This window comes from Schistocerca cancellata, chromosome 1 (genome assembly GCF_023864275.1).
Source record: "Schistocerca cancellata isolate TAMUIC-IGC-003103 chromosome 1, iqSchCanc2.1, whole genome shotgun sequence".
Lineage (NCBI taxonomy): Eukaryota > Metazoa > Arthropoda > Insecta > Orthoptera > Acrididae > Schistocerca > Schistocerca cancellata.
In genome coordinates, this window is record NC_064626.1 from 1,062,879,020 (window position 1) to 1,062,891,714 (window position 12,695).

General features: G+C 43.2%; 1 protein-coding gene and 1 pseudogene across 1 annotated transcript in view; one reads left to right on the top strand and one right to left on the bottom strand.

Annotated features, from left to right (window-relative positions):
• Nucleotides 1-12,695, top strand: part of LOC126090607 (somatostatin receptor type 2-like) — a 556,431-nt gene that overhangs the window by 132,757 nt on the left and 410,979 nt on the right. The gene's annotated exons all lie outside the window — the stretch shown is intronic.
• Nucleotides 6,019-6,136, bottom strand: LOC126095446 (5S ribosomal RNA; annotated as a pseudogene).

Genomic DNA, 12,695 nt, shown 5'->3' on the forward strand with positions numbered 1-12,695 from the left:
ACTTGATTCCTATACATGTTGGGTTACTTCCCTGGGCGAGGCAAGCATCGGAGGACGTGGCACACTGCATTTCTGGTTGAGCGCTGCACTTCCCTGAATTCTGAGAGGTTCTTACAATGGGCTTAAGCGCCTGGTGGAACGACTGACGTCGGTCGAGTTTCTCCTATAGTGTGCAGGGGGGAAACGACCCGCCAGACGTCTGAATGTTGCTGCAGTTTGTGTGTTTACCGTTCCGTCGCGTCCGGAACGAAGACTCCTGGCACCGACTGACTGCATTGTCCTCTTGATTATGAGAATACTTGTGGACCGTGCCCTGCTGGGTGCGACAGTCTGGTGCCGGATGGCTGGTGGTCTAGGCAGGTTGCTTTTGTAGCCGGTCAAACGGCAGGTTCAGTGCCCTCAGCTGAATTGTAGAGGCATGATTGGTCAACTTCAACTGAGGCTAGTTGACATCATAAAGCCCTGCTCGAAATTGGAGGGAACGGTCGCTATTGGCGCGAATGATGTTCCGAGACAGTGTGGGGGAATTTTGGAATCAGCACTGAATGGTGATTCGCGGTTTTCGAGGAGAGTAGGGAGTTGAGGAGTGCTGGCTTCGCTCTGGCATCACATCACAGAGGAGTTTATTCGGGATCTGATCTTCGTCAGAGTCGGACAGTTTTGCGACTCGGTCACTCTTTTTCGGAAGAACTTTGAATTCAGAGACAGCCTTCGAGGCCAGGGGTTGACACAGAGTTGCCGCACGGCTGAAGTCGGCGCCTACATCACGAGGACGCTGCCTACCGACGACGTGCTGCAGACATCAGTACTGGTACAGTATTTTGCGGCTCCGACATTGTAGGAACTTATCAATTTCATACTCAATCCCTCAGCAGCACGCGCGCTCGCTTTGCCAAAAGTCCACCTTGCTTGTTTCTCCATGTGATCCCATTTGAGCACTCACTACTAATTGCGATACTGCTGTACAGTCGGGAGTTTAATATTTGATTCACTAGGACCTCCAGTCATTATCGTCAATCCATTGCATCACAGAGAGTAGGAGCCCCTTGTTCTCGAGCCAGCTCTTATTCTCATAATATTGCAGTCTACCCTATCCTTTAACCTACTGTTTGTGTCGATAATCATGTGCATTTATGTTCTGATGTATATTAAATCTCATTGTAATATTTAATCCACATATCATTTCGTAGATATATGCAGAATCCCTTTTCCTGTTGTTTATTATGATAAAGTTCTCTTTTTTTCTTAGTAGATTACGATTTTTATTAAATTATTGTGAGTGTGCACTACTTATTTTACCAACTAGCAGGGTCCACCATCATTTTCTTCCGTTGCCGTTGTGCGCATAATTAATTAGGTGGTAGATAAGGAGGGGGTGGAGTGCACGTCTCGTTCTCACGCAAAATTCGTCTCAATTAAAGAAGTACAAACTCTTCTCCACCCCGGCACCTCGCAACCTTCGTGTGGCCTCTCCAATGTGATTGCACCTACGGTACAGCTATCTGTATCGCTGTGCACGCAAGCCGCCCCCACCAATGGCATGGTCCGTGTTTCATGGAGGAGGGGGGCGGTGTATAGCCATAAAACCTGAAAACAAGTTAATCATATGAAAGAAACAGGTATTTTAAACAGAAAAATTAATTTGCTCATTCAGAAATATCTGTTATGTTTCTACGTTGGTTTTTCAGAAGACTTTGCAGTTAAATCCAATCTTTAATTGTTTCCATTTTGTGAGTACTTAAATAATTGAACTTCCTGTCAGAGTAAAACTGTGCCTGACCGAGTCTCGAAACCGAGACTTTTGCCTTTCGCGTGGAAGTGCACTACCGACTAAGCTACTGAAACACAACTCACGACCCATCCTCACAGCTTTACTTCCGCCAGTATCTCGTCTCCTATCTTCCAAACTGTGCACTTAATGTAGTTTCACATTTTTACACTCATAGGGATCCACTGTTATATTAAATAATATTTGGGGCGTGTTATTAACGGAATGATACTCATTTTTATATACTAGCTACAAAATTCGAAAACGAAATAATCATAGAAAAGTAACCCCTAGCAGGTTACTTTCTGTCAATAAGGTGTTTTGCTTCCATTGTTACATATTAGCAGCATAAAATAAGTTTAGTTTTACGAAGAAAATAACATAAAACGAAACATCTATTAAGTTTAGCAGGAAATGTAACAGTGCAACGCTCTCGTTTCTCTGCACACATTTGTTGGATCAGAATGAAAGACTTTCCTAGATTCGATAAATATCCAGAAGACGACGGAAATCTGAATCAAGTCACATTTGGATGTAGGGGAGAGTGCTGTAGCTGAAGGATAGATATACGTAGGAACCCACTTTGTTTTCTAGATGGCGTTTCTGTCTAGTGACCGATTCTAGAACCAGATGAAAGTAAGATCACTAGCGACCGCCATAAGCAGTTTCCGGCATTTTCTACTGTTTTTGTTGTTCTGAGACAGGAGGTTGTGTTTTGGCAGCATTTGTAAACATTATGAGTTCTATATACCTAAGTGCTGTATAATATGTTACAGCTATTTGGAGGATATTGTTACTTCTTCAGTTACAGACTTTTATAGTGAGTAAAATTCTATACATTTTTAAAACTTTTTACATAACGTGTGGACGATTATGTCACACTTTGTTCGTAGTGTGCTATCTTATAACTTGAAACAGAAGGTCTTTCAGCTGAAGAACACGTGATGTTTGCAAATTTACTGAGTTTCTTTAATACCGTAACAAATTTTTCTGTCTAGAATATGGAAATTTCCGTTAGTCTCCAATACATTCTATTACAAAATGTTTTTGCTTTGTAACTTGATTTTGATATTACTTCTTCTTGATTTGACTTCACTAACTGGTTATTGGTATGTAGTAGAGTAAGGAAGTAACAACTACACTGACAAGACTTTCTCAGTGGCAACTGTCTTAAATTTGAATAGGTGTGTGCGAGTATATTGTGTTGTATGTGTGTGTGTGTGTGTGTGTGTGTGTGTGTGTGTGTGTGTGTGTGTGTGTGTGTGTGTGTATGTGTGGATAAGTTTATCAGCGCAGAATATTTGTTCCTAGGTACATGATCATGTTGTACCTTGGAACAGTTTCTCACATTTGTAAAATATTTGTTTTCCAGAGTAATCCTTGTAATATCAGTAAAAACTGCAGCTCACATAAAGGGAATGCTATCATTTCAAAATGGAATAATAAAGTTTTTTACAGTTCCATTATAAGGCTGGCGAGAGGCGAAAGTCCTCTGAAAAGTCTTCCAAAGTTAAACACTAAATATGCTCCACATCAAAATAAACTATGGGGAAAGCTTACGAAAATATGGATTCCCGTGCCAATAAACATTTAAAAACCCTAATGAGTCAAAATAATACTGAAATGAACAGTGTAATATAGCTTTAAGTAGTGAACATACATCGCAGGCGCGTGAAATATTGATGATTGTAAATATACGCGTTTGTAAATTATCGCAGATGCATGAAACATTACTTTCAGCAAAATGCCAATAAAATATCAAAAGAAGTATAGCAAGAACAAATATGGATCTACTTATGTGGAGAGTGTTTTGAAAAATCCTATCACTCTTCTACTACCAATTCCGATTATGTCACGTCTTGTACAGGTATTCGTTACTATCGTTGTCTGTAATGTCTTCCAAATATAATATATGAGAAAAAGAATAAAGCATCCCCAGTAAAACGATTTCCCAAATACGGAAACTTGGGAACTACATGAGATGGAACATTCGGGCGCTCTGCAGAAAGAGCGAGTTCATTTCAAATTCCTAACCCCAGGAAGAGCCCGAATTACGAGTTCGCTGCCGTCCACATGATGGAAGCTCTTTTCTCCATAAATGAGATTCAGGAATACCCGTTAATCTCCCAGCGAAAATTTTTATTAAAGAATAAATTTTCATATTAAAACCCACAAGTATTCGCCTTACAGAAAGCCTCGTTTGATTGGAGGGGAAGCTCGCTTATAGATGACTGTGATGGCTTTGCTATAAAATTCCGAATTTTAATTGCGTGTTTACGCTTCTCTCTACTAGTTAAATTGATGATTAACTTCCACCATTCAACTGTCAGAGAGAATAGTTTATTCCTGAAAATTACAGTCATGAGTGGATAGTGTGTGGAGAGACCGATAAAAATATTGGAAATTCTAAATCTCAATACCGAGTTGAGAGTGTTGTGCAGTTCGTATTCTTTGATATAAACAAAGGAACGTAACTGGGAGACTGAAGCTCCTAGATGACACGTGAGGCGTGTTTGAGCACTGCAGTCAAGAAGTACTCTCCGGTGATTGAATCACGAAAGCACATACGTTTAATATGTCAGATAGCAAAGTGAAGGTGTAGTCCAAATTTATGAATGTAACAGACACCAGCATTTAACATACTGAAGGAGCCTGCAGTAAATGTACCTGTTAATCTGAAAACTCATGACAAATTTAAATTTATGCCAAACCTAGATTCTAATCCAGATCTCCCAATTATTAAATTATGTCACCACGTGTGTGCAAGTTTTTCAATGTCACCGACGTGTCCCTCCTATTATTTCCAAGCACTATAATCGGAATTTTGCACACGAGATAAGTGGGAGTAGCCCCGCACAGGAAACTGTATTCATGGCGTGTCAGGACTGTATAACAGATTCAGCGATGCTGATGGTTTAGCCTTGTCCCTCCACCAGATCCAGTCACTCCGTACTTCTAGTCGCACACACCCTGTTAGAGACTTTCGGGATGTAGTGTTCCGAAGTAACAGGGAAGAAATGTCAGTGACACTGAACGACCCAAATTTTTATGGAAGTTCAGATGGTCCAATTTGTTGAGACAACTGCTAGTGATCTAAGTTCGAAACCCACCTTTACACAAATTTTTGCTTTTCACGTTATATTAATTCCATTCCATTTTGAGTATTTCGAAGGGATATCACAGATACATTTCAAAAAATTGCACTTGTTTTTAATTTAAGTGAATTGATAATTGTTCTTCGTTTGTGGAGCAGCCGTTTGAAAGCAGGTTTCCTAAATTTCCAGTTCTTTTCCTTTTTTTATGTTCTGAACATATTTTAACACTAAAAGGGGGATACGAAATTAGGTTGTAAATCCGTCGACGAAAATCATTAGAGACCGATATAAAACTCGGATAGGGGTAAAACCCATATCTGGGCGACCAGACGGAGAATTTCATCTCTAGTCCCCTAAATGCAAATCCGTTGTCTTAACCTCTTGCGGTCAGCAGTTTCAATACTATTGGTTATCAAAACTGAAGTGTTGAGCAGTAATGAAACATTTTCAGTTTCGCACTCACAGAAAAGACATGCAACCTGCTATATAATGTATTTTAAAGAGTGTGACTCACTGCCACAATCCCAATCAATAAAGAGCATGTTATGGAAAATTTCAACAAATTTTCCATGATGTTTTCCTAGACCGTTTCCATGCTACCGCCATTTATGATCATACATCTTCGTCCAGTGGAGTTCGGGGGATTGCGTTGTCTGCTATGAAAATTCTGGTCCACTCTCTGTCTTTGGGTGTGGAACACACATGCGTCCATAATGTTATACCATTCTAAAAATTGTTTAAATTAAATGAATTAAGGCACACCCCCTGCACACATCAATACAAATTAAATGCAGCACATTTTACCTTAATAGAAGAGCAATAGTTAATACCATAGAAAAGCCCGTTATTCATTGGCAAACGAGAGAAATAACAACTATTAGAATGAACTAAAATTAGAACTCCAGTATAACCAATCAAATTGTTACTCAGTTCCTTATACAAGGCTCCCTCAGCCACGATCTTAATGCATGCATTCCGTCTCCACGCCACAAGTGGCCCATCGGGACCATCCGACCGCCGTGTCATCCTCACATGAGGATGCGGATAGGCGGGGCGTTTGGTCAGCACACTACTCTCCCGGTCGTCATGATGGTTTTCTTTGACCGGAGCCGTTACTATATGGTCGAGTAGCTCCTCCATTGGCATTCCGAGAAATGGCAACAGCGCATGGCGGCCCGGACAGTCACCTATCCAAGTGCCGGCCACGCCCGACAGCGCTTAACTTCGATGATCTGACGGGAACCGGTGTATCCACTACGGCAAGGCCGTTGCCACAAACTTAATACATCAGTTAAAATTCATTAATTACAAAACTGAGCATCTAGCTACAGTTACAGATCAGAAACCTTAAAATGGTACTCATTTCGACTCATCCTTGCAGAGACCAGCGAGATATTAGACAAAGTCCCCACCTCTGCACAGTTGCTCTTCCGTTTTGGAAATGTACCGATCAAACGCGATATCCGAACAGCCCAGTAATCCAAGGGCCAAGTCAACCTCCCACGGGCCGTCGACATCTTCCCTGTGTCTGTCAACTTCGTCCTCCCATGGGCGCGGCTGACTATGCACGTACAATCCCTTTTATCGGAGTATACTCCCATCGCGAACTCTATCGGAGCCGCTGTGCGGCCATAGTAGCTGTATACTACATTGCCTTTAAATAGCCACGGACTTGTTGACATAGCGTGACAGTGTATTCTATAAAATTCAAATGTCATTGGTGTTCGTGGTCTACTGAATTAGTTTTTATTGACACACACACACACCTATATATACCGATGAGCAAAAACTTTATGGTAACTACCCACCGCTAGACTGGATATCATCTGGTGGCGTTGCGGGTACGTTCGGAGGCGTTCAATAAGTAGTGCAACATGTTTTTTCCTCTGCCGATTTCGGATGACGAAAATGCGCAGTTTGGCGTGCGAGATCGTGGAATATTCCTCCTTCAGCCCTTATACTTCCATGAAGTTCCGACAGGTAGTGGGGTTATACATGACCTTCACCTTCAAAATGGCGCCTGTAACGGAGGTCCGTTCCAAGCACAGAGCTGTCACTGAGAGTGTCACAGATGTCATAGTCGCTTGCTTAATGTCTACGGAGGCCTGGCAATGAACAAAGGCACGGTGAGTCGTTGGGCGAGGTGTCTGCTATAATGCCGGCTGACTGCACACAAGCGTCATTTTTGCAATGTTGGAACTTGCGGACACTCTGATTCGAGGTTATCAACGGACCACAATCAGACACCTCACTGCACCAGCTGGACTTTCCAGTTGGTAGAGCTGACAAAGTAGTACTCAAAGGCCTGTGGCCGCTGGATTCCTTGCCGCCTAACAGAAATCATAAAGAGAAGCGAAGGACCATCTGCGCGGAATTGCGTGCGCATTACGAGGTTTATCGTCATACTTTTTTGTCGAACATGGTCACCGGCGATGAAACATGGGTATATCACTTTAAATCAGAAACAAAACGGCAACTCATGGAGTGGTGCAAAACCACCTCCGCTCCGAAGAAAAAGTTCAAAGCCGCAATGTCAGCCGGTAAAGTCAAGGCGACGTAATTCTGTGATTCTGAAGGGGTTATTCTGTTTGATTTCCTCACACACGGTGCAAAGATCAACTCTGAAGTGTTCTGCGCTCAGGAAACTGAACGAACAACGGTAGCGTGATCGTCGCCACAAAAATGCAAACGGCATTCTCCTTCTTCATGACAACGTAAGGTCTCACACAAGTCTACACCTGTCAGAGGGGCTCACAAAACTTCATTGCACTGTTCTTCCTTGTCCTCCAGTCAGCCTGGATTGGCATCTTCCGACTTCCACCTGTTTGGCTCAATGAAGGATACACTCGGCAGGAAGTAGTACGTAAATGATGGGGAGATTATTGATGCAGCAAGACATTGGCTCCGATGTCAGCCAATAAAGTGGTACCATGCGAGGACACAGTCCCTCCCAGTAAGGTGACTTAACGCCGTCGTGTTGAACGGAGATTATCTGGAAATATAGAGTTTTGTAGCCAAAAGAGTGGGGAATATCAATGTGTATAAAAATTCTGAATAAAACCGACCTCCTTTCAGAAAAAAAAGTGTTTCATTTTCGATTGAACGCCCCTAGTGTTGACTGAAATGAATGAAAGTGCAAGAAATATTACCGGAAGTCTTTCAGTCCAGCACAGAAAGCTTGACATCAGACGGAGTGAGTTCAGCTTGACCATACCTCCACGAGGCCTGGTCCGCAACATGAGGCACATGAGGGAACAGGGCATGACAGTTGGTTGCTTGGTTGCTTTGGGGGAGGGGACCAAACAGCGAGAGCATCGATACAATCGGATTAGAGGAAGATAGGGAAGGAAGTCAGCTGTGCTCATTCAAAGGAACCATCCCGGTATTTGCCTGAAGTGATTTAGGAACGTCACGGAAAACTTAAATCAAAATGGCCGGACGCGGTTTTGAATCGTCGTCCTCCAGAATGCGAGTCCAGTGTGCTAACTACTGCACCACCTCGCTCGATGATAAAAGACAGTGTGTGCCAATCAGTGAGCAGTGGTCGTGCGTTGAGGTGGTAAACTTCATTACAGCTTGGTCCAAAGACGTTATTTGAAAATCGTCAGGAAACTGGACGAGTGACGGGTGTAACCCGGGCTTAGGTATTCCTCACAGCAGTGTTCCACGTGCGTGGGGATCTTTCCGAAGCACAGACGCTGTTGTCGGGAGAGGAGGTCGTTGACCACGGTCAGCTGCAGCAGCTGATGACCGCTACATCGTGCTACTGGCAAGAAAGTACCCACGTCCATCAGCGATGCAATTGTAGCCACATTTAACAGGACTGCAAGGAACGGAAACTCACCCTTCACATTTGCACAACTGCATGGGGGTGGCCTGTTTTTGCGACGACCCGTAGGTTGTGTTGCGTTGACACCCGCTCATCGATGGCGCCGTTTGCGATGGTACCAACGTGGAGTGGAGCTGTGAGTTCTTCCCGGAAAAGATCAGATTCAGTGTGAGTAGTGATTGTGTACGCACCCTTATTTGGCGAGAGGTGGGAATTCACCCGGAGGCGTTGTCGAAAATGATCGTTTTGGTGATCCAGTTGTCATAATGTTGCACGGTTGTAGTGACGTCCAAATTTTTGGAAACGGCGCAATCAGCGGTCAACGCTATTGTGACATTGTACTCCTTCTCCATGTATGTCATATTTTTTTCAGGGGTGCATTCCCCTTGACTTGATTGTTTGGGATGGCAATGCGCAGATATAGCAGCTCTTGCAACGACAATGGACTGACCTTCCCGTTTCCCCGCCTTAAGTCCCGTGGAGTACGTGTGGGATGTGTTGAGACCTATTGCAGCACGTCCACAATCACCAAAGACTATCCAGCAGTTATCAACCGCGCTTATCGAGGGATGGAACGATGGAGGAATGGGAGGCCCCACCAGAAGTACTCCCTACGACCCTTTTGGAAATCATTGGAGCACTGCCGTCCGTTGTTATCACACACCTGTTAAGAACCGGCCTTGCCGCAGTGGTAACACCGGCCCCCGTCAGATCACCCTAGTTAAGCGCTGTTGGCAAGCGGGGTGCACTCAGCTCTCGTGAGGCAAACTGAGGAGCTATTTGACTGAGAAGCAGCGGCTCCGGTCTCGTAAACTGACATACGGCCGGGAGAGCGGTGTGCTGAACACATGCCCCTCCGTATTCGCATCCAGTGACGCCTGTGGGCTGAGGATGACACGGCGACCAGTCGGTACCTTTGGGACCTTCATGGCCTGTGCGAGAGGAGTTGAGTTGTTTTTGCTAAGAACCACGTTCCGAGTTTTGTAATGTCCAGGGGACCACAATAAATTGCGGTGACTTCATGTAATTATTGTCTTTGAATAATAGTGTCAGTTCTATTCGTCTCATTCTGTCTTTCACTTATTGTTCGCATTCGAAGTCAGTGTGCTCTCTTGACCGACCCATTCTGCTTCTGTTGGTTCTCCACTGGCAACGTAATACTTCCCACCCGCTTTTACACTGGGCGTCCGGATACTTTCGATTAGAAAATGTGTGTCAGCGTGACTCTGCAGGTAGAAAAAATCACTACATCGAAGCAGACACCCAAATTGGATGGCTATATGTAATTGTATGTGAAATCAAAACCGTTTCCATAGTCACTGGCTGTGACTAGAGTAGTCGATAAGTGCCTGTTCAAGTGGTAGTTCCCTGCACAGAGCCATTCGCATGTCGATTTTGACTCTAGAGCGGCTGCTGTTTTAGTTATGGCGAGGAGTCCTTATCAGGAGGAGGTCTGCCTCTCATGCCGGTATTTGAAACAGCGCACTTCATACTGCGTTTGGAGTTGTAATTATACCGATGACTGGAGTTGCGAAATCCGGTTCTATGCTGAGTGTCTGTAAAGAGCCAGTGTTTTTTTTAGATCTCGTCCCGCTGGACGTGAAAGAATATATTTAGTGAGTGAAACTATCGTAATACCTCGGCATCCATTTCATTATCCTCCCTTACTTCAAACTTTTCAGGCCTTTGCTTGTCCCGTTCGTGTAATACTGTGTATTAGCGAGTGGAACTTTATTAACGAAACTGATCAACTTTAATTAAGAATTACGTGCTGAAACTTCTCATTTTGGGCGAAAACACTCTCTGAATTTTATCGACAATAATTCATTATTCGTACTGTGCCTTTGCAGCTTTCATTGCCTTTCGACTCTGAATGGACACTAGGCGCAGGACTGTTTAGGATTCAATGAAGAACTGCTGTAGAACCTCTGTGGAGAGCTCTCTTAATTTTGTGCCGAATTTTATTTTTATGAAAATATAATATGATTATTTTCAATATAAGATTAAACAGCTAACCGGTTGCACATAAACGTTAGGTACGTTGACCTAGATTTCGACACCTACTAGGAGAGTCTTCATCAGAATAAACAGTTGCTAAATCCTATAAAATAATACATAGAAAATCAACTATGAAAAAAAAAAACATATTAACCAAGATGATAATTTTCATAACGCACAAAGGTTACTTACGTAACATTACATCGCTAAAAGCAATAGTCAGAATTTTGAGCAGCTATGCTCAAATCAGAAGTAAAACAAAACGCTGTAGCTTTTGCCACGTGTTCCCCTGATGTTGCCGGCTGGGTACATGTGGCAAAAGCAACAACGTTTTGCTTTACTTCTGACTTGAGAATAGCTGCTCAAAATACTGACGACTGCTCTTAGCGATGTAATTTTACGCAAGTAACCTTTGTGCGTTATGAAAATTGTCGTCTTGGTTCATGTGTTTTCTTGTCATACCTTACTTTCTATGTATTATTTTATAGAATTTAGCAGCTGCTCATTCTGATGAAGACACCCCTAGTAGGTGTCGAAACCTAGGTCAACGTACTCAATGTACCTAACGTTCATGTGCAACCGGTTGGCTGTTTAATCTTAAATTGAAACTAATATCCGGTTGCCCAATAACAGCTATGTTCAGAACTGTACTCTGATTACGTTGAAACAGGAGTATACCGCTGTCTGCATGGTAGTTAGCGAATCCCCAGTCATTACCACTGTTCTTTCTTCATATGACAGCAAGGTCAATAAGTTTTCAGCATCACAGCTGAAGTCGTTAGTAGGCAGATGGTGCAACGCAAGATTACAATCTGACCTGTTTATTGGTTTCCGCTGAGCGGGAGGCACCCAACTGTGAATAGTGCAACATAGTAAACTTCACGCAGCTCCTGAAAACATGAATAGTTTTGAGTGGGAAGTATGTAAAAGATGAAATCCATTGATAAAATTTCGGAGACTATTAAAGGGTATTTCCAGAGTGTTTTGCCACTAGGAATCCGTGGTCTCCGTTAGCTCGATACAGAGTAGTTGCATTTCGTTTGATTTCTCAACATCATTTCGCTTTGTATCTTCATTGCACTGAAAGATGTCAAACGTCGACAGTATGCACTATGTGCATTTTTCAGAAAGGAACTTATTCTGGTCAATCAAGGTGTAAGGTGGCTATAATTTCGCACCTTACAAGCACTCATCTACATACTTGGCTGTGAACTACAACTACAATTATATATCATTTGATGGGTTGTACATTGTATATAAGAATATTTAGAGGAGACTAACATTGTCACGTTCGCCTTGTAAATAATTGTTAACTCTTATTGCATGAAGGTGACAGAGTGTCTTTATTATCATACTAGTAGAGGTTGGAGCGACAGTGGAAATGAAACGGCAGGCTGAACTCAAGCCATGGGTGGAAGGCCCACCCAGGTATTTTGCTCCTGCTTAAACACAGGAAGTGAAGCAGTATATTGCTCCCTCCTACGTATATCTCGCGAAGAGACCATGAGGGTAAAATCAGTGAGATTAGAGCCCACACAGAAGCATACCGACAATCCTTCTTTCCACGAACAATACGAGACTGGAATAGAAGGGAGAACCGATAGAGGTACTCAGGGTACCCTCCGCCACACACCGTCAGGTGGCTTGCGGAGTATGGATGTAGATATAGATGTAGACGTTGTGACACCTGTGCTCTGGGGCACAATAGAGTCGCGACCGGCTGCTATTGTAGCCAGACGGGAAGGATTATACTTCGGAAACTACGAAAATCTTGAACGCAGCTGAGAGGAATGAGGAAGCGTCACCTCGGAAACAACGCAGGCTGGGTTATTTCCAAGAGATTTTTACTCAGAAGCGTACCATTGTACGAGTATAGGTTTTTCCTCGCAAACTTTCCACGCTGGACGACAAAAGACTAAAGTATGGTTGATCGGCGTTTGGAAGAATCTGTAGAGAGGGAGAATATTCCGTGGTTTCGGGAATATGATTCGTTTTAGGAATTACG